General features: G+C 41.1%; 1 long non-coding RNA gene across 1 annotated transcript; it reads left to right on the top strand.

Annotated features, from left to right (window-relative positions):
* Nucleotides 1–4,865: 4,865 nt before the first annotated feature.
* On the top strand, nucleotides 4,866–6,362 carry LOC132893820 (uncharacterized). Its single transcript, XR_009655596.1, has 3 exons — nucleotides 4,866–4,953; nucleotides 5,456–5,636; nucleotides 6,268–6,362. It is a non-coding gene; the product is annotated as an uncharacterized LOC132893820 (long non-coding RNA).
* Nucleotides 6,363–7,442: the final 1,080 nt, after the last annotated feature.

Genomic DNA, 7,442 nt, shown 5'->3' with positions numbered 1-7,442 from the left:
AGCACTGAAACACACTTTGACTCAGAGCTGCTGTCCTGCTCCTACTCCTGCTGAGTGGTGGGACAGGGTGTCGGGATGTCCTTGTCCTTATCACTGAGCATGGCACAATGGCCTGACAGCAATGATGGGATTGCAATGTCCTCACTTCTGGGCATCATTAGCTGAAACATACATGAAAATCAGCATATATAATATTAATTATATAAGCATATAGATACCGAAATGAATGTTTAAAGCATGTGTATTTACCTGTGGAAATACCTCTGGTGGGGTGCTGTGCCTTCTGCTGGCTTGAACGCATACTTCTCCCTGTGCGACCCGTGCATGTCCAAAACACTTACGGCGGGTTGCGAGTGAGGCTTTACTAAACACATGATAAGAATTTACAACAAAACACTTAAACAACATGGTATGAATAGACAAGCTATAATCAAGGACTAACATGGTACAGATGAACACAGTCAGGCAACAGACTGATAGGACGGGGTGGAGACAGGACTAGAACAAAACAAATGTACAAGAGCACATGCCATTTACTTGAAACCATCTCACAGAAGGGAAAAACTGTGAACTCATCACATTTACTCTGTGCACATAAACTCTGCACATAATTTAGATACAAAATTGAAATAGATATTTAATGCTAACTTACAATCAGCCTCACTGACATGAAACTAGAAAGTAAGCTGATTAACTCTAGCTAGAAATAATCATTGTCGTTCGTCGTCATCATCGTTGTCATTCGTATGAACTGACCAAAGTCACAGTGGGAGGTTGAGGCGAGAGAGCCAGTTGACAGTGGGGCCATCACGAGTCTTTAGCCTCAGGACTCTGTTGGGAGCACCGAAGACAGGACAAGGTTTGAGTAGGTGGATCACAATTTGGGGGGGGTGCCACAGGAGCAGTTCTTGGAAGCTTCCACGCCAATGGTGTGGAGGAAGGCCTGAGTTTTCCCCCAACTGGTGTGAAGACGGTTCAGCCTGACCCAGGTGGGGCGTGGTAGGAAGTGCCCAGCAGGTTTACTGGAGGGCTCAGGGATGTAATCATGTAAGATGGAATTAGCACCCTCCCATTCCTTGCCCCACTGATCCATGACCCAATCGGGGGTGAGGGGGGTGCTGTTCTCAAGCTCTGCAGCCATACAGCAAAGTGCTTGTGGTTAAGGCACAGTTGAGTATTAACTTTGCTGATGTTTGGCACCAGGTTGCCTGGGATACGAGATTTCTCTGCAAGTTTGAGAACCAGGTGGTTCTTTCGGATGCCTGCAACAATAGGCAGCATAGCAAGCTAGAAATAGTAAGCCAGTATTAGAGCAAGATAACTAATTTTAACTAGCTATTTAGATCCATTAAAAATGGAGCCATAATCTTAGATGGGGTAATCAATGTCAGAAAGCATGTAGCATAAAGTGAATCAATTAACTGACATTAGCACGTTAAAAAGAGGAAGCTAACTAATGCTAGAGCAAGATCATTAAATAAATAATTAAGTAACATTCAGGATAATTAAGTAGCTTTACTGAATAATTAAGTAACACTTGGTATAAATATGCAAATGATATTTGGAATATTTAAAGGTGTTGACCGCAAAGTCATCTGAAATTTTAAAATTTTTTATAGTACGTGGCATTTTCCTGTGTCTCGCAAGAACAATATCATGCGTACAAGATGTGATCATTTTGATATACTGAGGGTCGATTTTCTCTGTTTTGGGGCCATTTTCCTCCCTCTTGAGGTAAACAGTATGGCCCTACAGAAACAGTCGAACGTGAGGAGCTTTAATTAATTAGCATAACTATGGAACTGCGTCACACCAAGATGGCAATGCATCGAAAACATCGTGACTGCATCGACCTCAGAGAGTTTTGAGTTGCAGGGATGCAATTTGTGGTTGACATTCGCAAATTGATCCGTGAAATAAAAAGATGAAGCTATCTTTTCTCTGTTACTGCTTTTATGCTATTGTTTCTTTCTCTGTAAGATAAAAATATTAGGTGTATAACTCCATACTTGCTACTGTGGAGTTGAGCCTATGCATTCTAAGGCTAAGATAGCTAAGCACTAGGTAGAATGATTTAATTATCTGTCCAGAAAAATGACATCATCTAACCTTGCTCTATCTTCCCTAGTAACAGAGGACGTAAAGGGAACGTTAGAATTTGGTTCTCTAAAGGTTAGGTTATAACCAAACCAAAAACTACCATTTAAAGAACGTTCCCTTTGGTTACAGCAAAAACCAAACAAAGGCTAACATTCCTTGAACTTTTAGGGAACCACTCATATGAAACAGCCAGTAGTTGCACTGCTACCACCACACAACGTTATGCTTGGCTGTTTTTTGGTTGTTCTGAGAACCAGTGCTGACAGTTTTTGTTTCCTTGATATTTTACACTAGGCCAGCCTAGTGTGACATTATTTATTAATTTCTCCTGTTCATTTTTATGGTAGGGCTAAATTGGACCAAAGTGCAAATAGAGTAAAATACAAAAAGGTATGATATTTGTTTTAAATTCAGTGAAATGGAGACATACACAAAAGTAGGTCTAACTTACAAAGAGTGCAAAGAGTACCATACAAAGTGAAATATATCGCAAGTTGCATTCCAAACGGGGTTCCCCATTCATTGTGTGTGTATGGTAGGCAAGAGCCTAATTACCTGATAATGCAAGCCATTGGTAGGCTGCTATTAAGATTCCACATATTAAATGGCTGATTAGCTGGCCATTGCATTTTATCTTTTGCAAACTTGTTTAAAGACAACATTACTGGTGCTGGATTTGGTGGACCCCTTGCATTTGTGGCCTTAAAAAACAATATTTCAAATTATATCCCGCAGTACAACAGTTTTTTCCCCCTAATGATTTGGTATGTTCTCTCCTTTTTCTCTTGGCTATGAAAAACTGTGTGCATATCACTGTATTAGTGCAGCCTTCATTCACTGTTTCTCCATCAGTCACTACGTTTACATGCACATAGAGAGAATCGAATTTCTGCCGTTGCTCGACTGAAATCGAAGTTCAAAATGCCATGTATACACCTTAATTCGGCTGAAATTTAACCGAACTTGATTTCTCGGAATCGAGCTACACGACCTAGATTATGCGATTTCTGCCGAGCTATTTTGCGCATGTATACCCTATCGAGCTAGTTGTCGAGCTACTTCCGGAAGTGACGAGTGACGAGACCACAAGCGGGAAACACAACAGCCTCGGTCGGCATGACAACGAATCATGACAACTGCATGAATCTTTTCTTTTTGTGGCATTGTTTGCACTGTTAAAATTTAGCTCACTTACTGTATCACCAAATACATCTGTACAGCTGTTGCATAGCTGTGAATTGTGTACATAAACAAGTAATTGTATTTGTGTGTGTGTGTGTGTGTGTGTGTATATATATATGTCCAATATCTGAAGAATGTCAATAAAAACAAAACAACTGAACTTTTTGTGTGTTTATTAAGACATAAGTTAAATTGTAAGCAAAAAAAATATATTTTTTGTAAGCAAAAAATGGACTTTAGAAAAATATTATTGTGCAAAATAAGTTGTCTTACAAAACAGTGGTCTGCGCCGGACAGTTTGTAGCCATAGTCTACAGCTTGAACACGGAACCTAGTGTTGCCAGATTGGGTGTTTTAAGTGCATTTTAGCGGATTTGAACATGTTTTGGGCTGAAAACGTCAGCAGTATCTGGCAACACTACAGCTCTTCTTCATGACGACAACCAGAAGTGTACCAACACGATGGGGCGTGTAGCGCCACGTGTGGCTCGGGTGCACAATGCACCTTGCACAATAGCCCGATTTCACTTGTGCATGTAGGATTGGATTTCTCTGGCACCCCTGCTGGGACCCTTTGCTCGATTACCAACAGCAGCTCGATTTGGAGGCGGCACGGTGGTGTAGTGGTTAGCGCTGTCGCCTCACAGCAAGAAGGTCCTGGGTTCGAGCCCCGGGGCCGGCGAGGGCCTTTCTGTGTGGAGTTTGCATGTTCTCCCCGTGTCCGCGTGGGTTTCCTCCGGGTGCTCCGGTTTCCCCCACAGTCCAAAGACATGCAGGTTAGGTTAACTGGTGACTCTAAATTGACCGTAGGTGTGAGTGTGAATGGTTGTCTGTGTCTATGTGTCAGCCCTGTGATGACCTGGCGACTTGTCCAGGGTGTACCCCGCCTTTCGCCCGTAGTCAGCTGGGATAGGCTCCAGCTTGCCTGCGACCCTATAGAAGGATAAAGCGGCTAGAGATAATGAGATGAGATGAGATGAGCTCGATTTGGACATGCATGTAAACGTAGTCAGTGTTTTTATAGCACATTAATTGAACCAAAGCTGAAATAGAAAGAGTAAAGTATGCTACAATAAAATAAGTATATATGTTGCAAGTTGTATTAAGTCAAGTAGACTACAATAAAAAATAAAATGTAGATGTCTCAATAAGTATTCCAAACTGAGTTTTAAATTCACACAAAAAAATAGACCAAGAGCAATTAAGCTTAGCCTACTTGCTAATGACAGCCATTCAGAGGCATATGAAATGGCTGGGCTATTAAAGCCATTGTGTGTGCATTCTGGCTTTTGGAAACTGGTTCAACCAGTTTTTGTTTTTGTAACTGACAAAGCTGCTACAGCAACACTTTGCAAATTCAATAGATTGCCATATAACTCATGAGTTAACGTACACAACGGCATATTATTGTAGCAGTGGACTGAAATTATTAATCTACAAAATATGCGGTATGCCTTTAAGACTGCCTCGCGTGTGTGTGATGTCACGTCCTGTAATAGCTATGGTTAGAGGGCTCATTGGAAATGAGAGGACAACTGGATGTTTACGTTTTTGCAGAGTTCCCCCCCCCCCCCCCCCCGTACACTAAACGAAAAGTCTAATGGCACAGCAATTCAGCATGCATCTATTTGAAAACGTTTCACCTTACGCCTACAGCAAGATCAACTGAAGGTATGTCGATAGTACAGCCATTTATTTAGCATGTTAGCTACCATGATACCATCCTTTATGGAAATAATCATACTCTGCACTACAGTGAATTGTTATTACTAGAGTAATGCTGTAGTGCAGAACAGAATTACTACAGTGTTAGTGCAGTAAATGCTATAGTTTGGATAAAAATAAACGGCATACTGCAACGGCTCTGTACTTTAATGCAGAGGGCAATTTCGTGGACAGGAAACACTGCCGTCCTGCCGCAAGAAAAAAAAATGTATTGTTTTCGCATAAGGGATATCTGCCTCTATATTTACTAGAATAAATGGTTGTTGTTGCAAACTTTATGCGGTAGGCTATGTGGGTAGAAAATAGAAATGTATTTTTAGAATGTGGTAGTTTTATATCATGAGAGGGTTCTATGGAAGTCATTTGTTAACATTTTACTATCTAAACGTTTCTATCGTAACGACCGCCCTCAGTTTGAAATGAACATAGACTGCTGATTGGCCACCAGGTTGCCTGACGTGGTGGGGGTGTGGCTGTGAAGACATGGATAATTGGGTTGATCGCAATGAACAGAATCAATTGCTGCTATCTTCGGATGCAGAGAGCACCTTTTGCTTCAACAGCTTCTACTTTGACAACAAAGCTTTGGATTCTACTTGACTACACGACTGGGATTCACTCTTGAAAAGGTAAGATTCATTTTATTGTGGTTAAAGGCTAGTTTATATACACTGTCTCAGGCTGGAGCTTCACTGTATGTGGTGCGCTACCCTTAGTCAAGTTGAGTCAAAATACATGAAGTTGAAAAATAATGGGCTATTTTTAGAATGTTCTCTGTGCTGCCTTTTCTGGTGTAGCTAATTCCATTGATTATAGTTAAGACTTTAATATTATAGTAATAATACTATAATAGCTACTATAAAAGCTAATTCTATTGATTATAGTTAAGTCGTTGACTTAATGCATCCATTGTAGTCCCAGCCGCAGACACAAGTTGCCAACAAGTAATTGCAGAATATTATTTTTATATATATATATATATATATATATATATATATATATATATATATATATATATATATATATATATAAAATATTCTGCAACAGACCATTCTTTTGTTACACATTTGTTTTGCTTTCCTGCTCGATTGAATGCAATGCTACTGTCATGTTTGTCTCACACATTCTTACCTCATCCCTAGTTTTAATCCTGTGTGTATTTTTGTCAAGTCCAAGTATGGTTGTAAACTGAAACACTGTGCTTAAATTTATGTTGTTGTAATGTTGTATTTAAATTTTCCCCGCTTTTCATTGCAACAGGTACACATTGTTTGCATGGTATTGCATTGCAGCCAATGAGTTCAAAGAGGTTGGCCAGACAGATCTACACAAAGGAATGGAAGAGGGCGCGGCGAGAGGTGTTGAATGTGTGAGCACTGGTGCGTGCCCAGCTGGATGCAGGAAATGCAGCAAACAGGGCAGAGGAGTCTGCGTGAGATGCAGCAAGCAGGGAAGAGCAGGCTGCGCGAGATGCAGCAAGGACAGGCCAGACTCTGCAAGAAGCAGAGCAACAACATAATGGACCTCAACACATGCCAGAGATACAACCGGCGGAGATTGAAGAACAGCCTGAGTTCATGGCAGAGCCAACAAGTTCGTTCAGCAGCTCAGAGCAGGACAGCAGCAGTCCCTCAACCCATGTCAGTCCAGCACCCAGCCGTCGGACATTGGAAGAGTCGTACATTGAGGAACCAACATCATCCGACCCAGTTGAGGGTACATTTGCTTTGAATTTTATATTTACTATCTGATTACAAGTTCTTAACCAAGAAAGCAAACACTAACAATTTTCTTTTCAAGAACTTCAGGAATGACCCATGGCGAAGAGGAGGGGGCTTCAGGCATGGCTGCCGTAATAAGGCGTAAATACTTCATACACACTTGTTGATGTTCACACAGGAAAAATGTATTGGGTATAAAACTAAAATGAATTTCATCTCAATTCTACCTGTAGTCCTGGAGGAATGAAAGAGGCTCCTATTGAGGACGATGGATGACACAAAAAGAAGTAAGTACTATATACACACATTTTCACATATGACAAGTATATTATGTTCAAAAACTAAAATGAATTCTATCACAAATGTACCTAGCCATGGAAGAGCACATGGGGCGAATGACTAGGAGAACGGAGGCTATGGAGAGGAGGATGGAGGCTATGGAAAGGAGGATGGAGGGTATGGAGAGGAAGTCAGAGACATTGGAGGCTGCTGTGGTCTCGAACCCGCCTCAGCCTCCTCTGCAGGAAGATGTGCTGTTGGGCCTATGCAGCACAGTGGAGGAGCTGGAGGAGCTAGACAGGAGTCTGGCTCAACCAGAAAGAAGGAACCAAATGGTAATTAATTGGACATAATTATATATGAAATAAATTGTCATTGGTAATGTATTGATTTGGCTAATGAAAGTAGACCACATAAGCTCTCCAAATTCATTTT

This window comes from Neoarius graeffei, chromosome 11, assembly GCF_027579695.1.
Source record: "Neoarius graeffei isolate fNeoGra1 chromosome 11, fNeoGra1.pri, whole genome shotgun sequence".
In the NCBI taxonomy this organism is placed as follows: Eukaryota; Metazoa; Chordata; class Actinopteri; order Siluriformes; family Ariidae; genus Neoarius; species Neoarius graeffei.
Note: the sequence above shows the minus strand (reverse complement) of the source record. Positions and strands in the feature narration are given on the sequence as shown.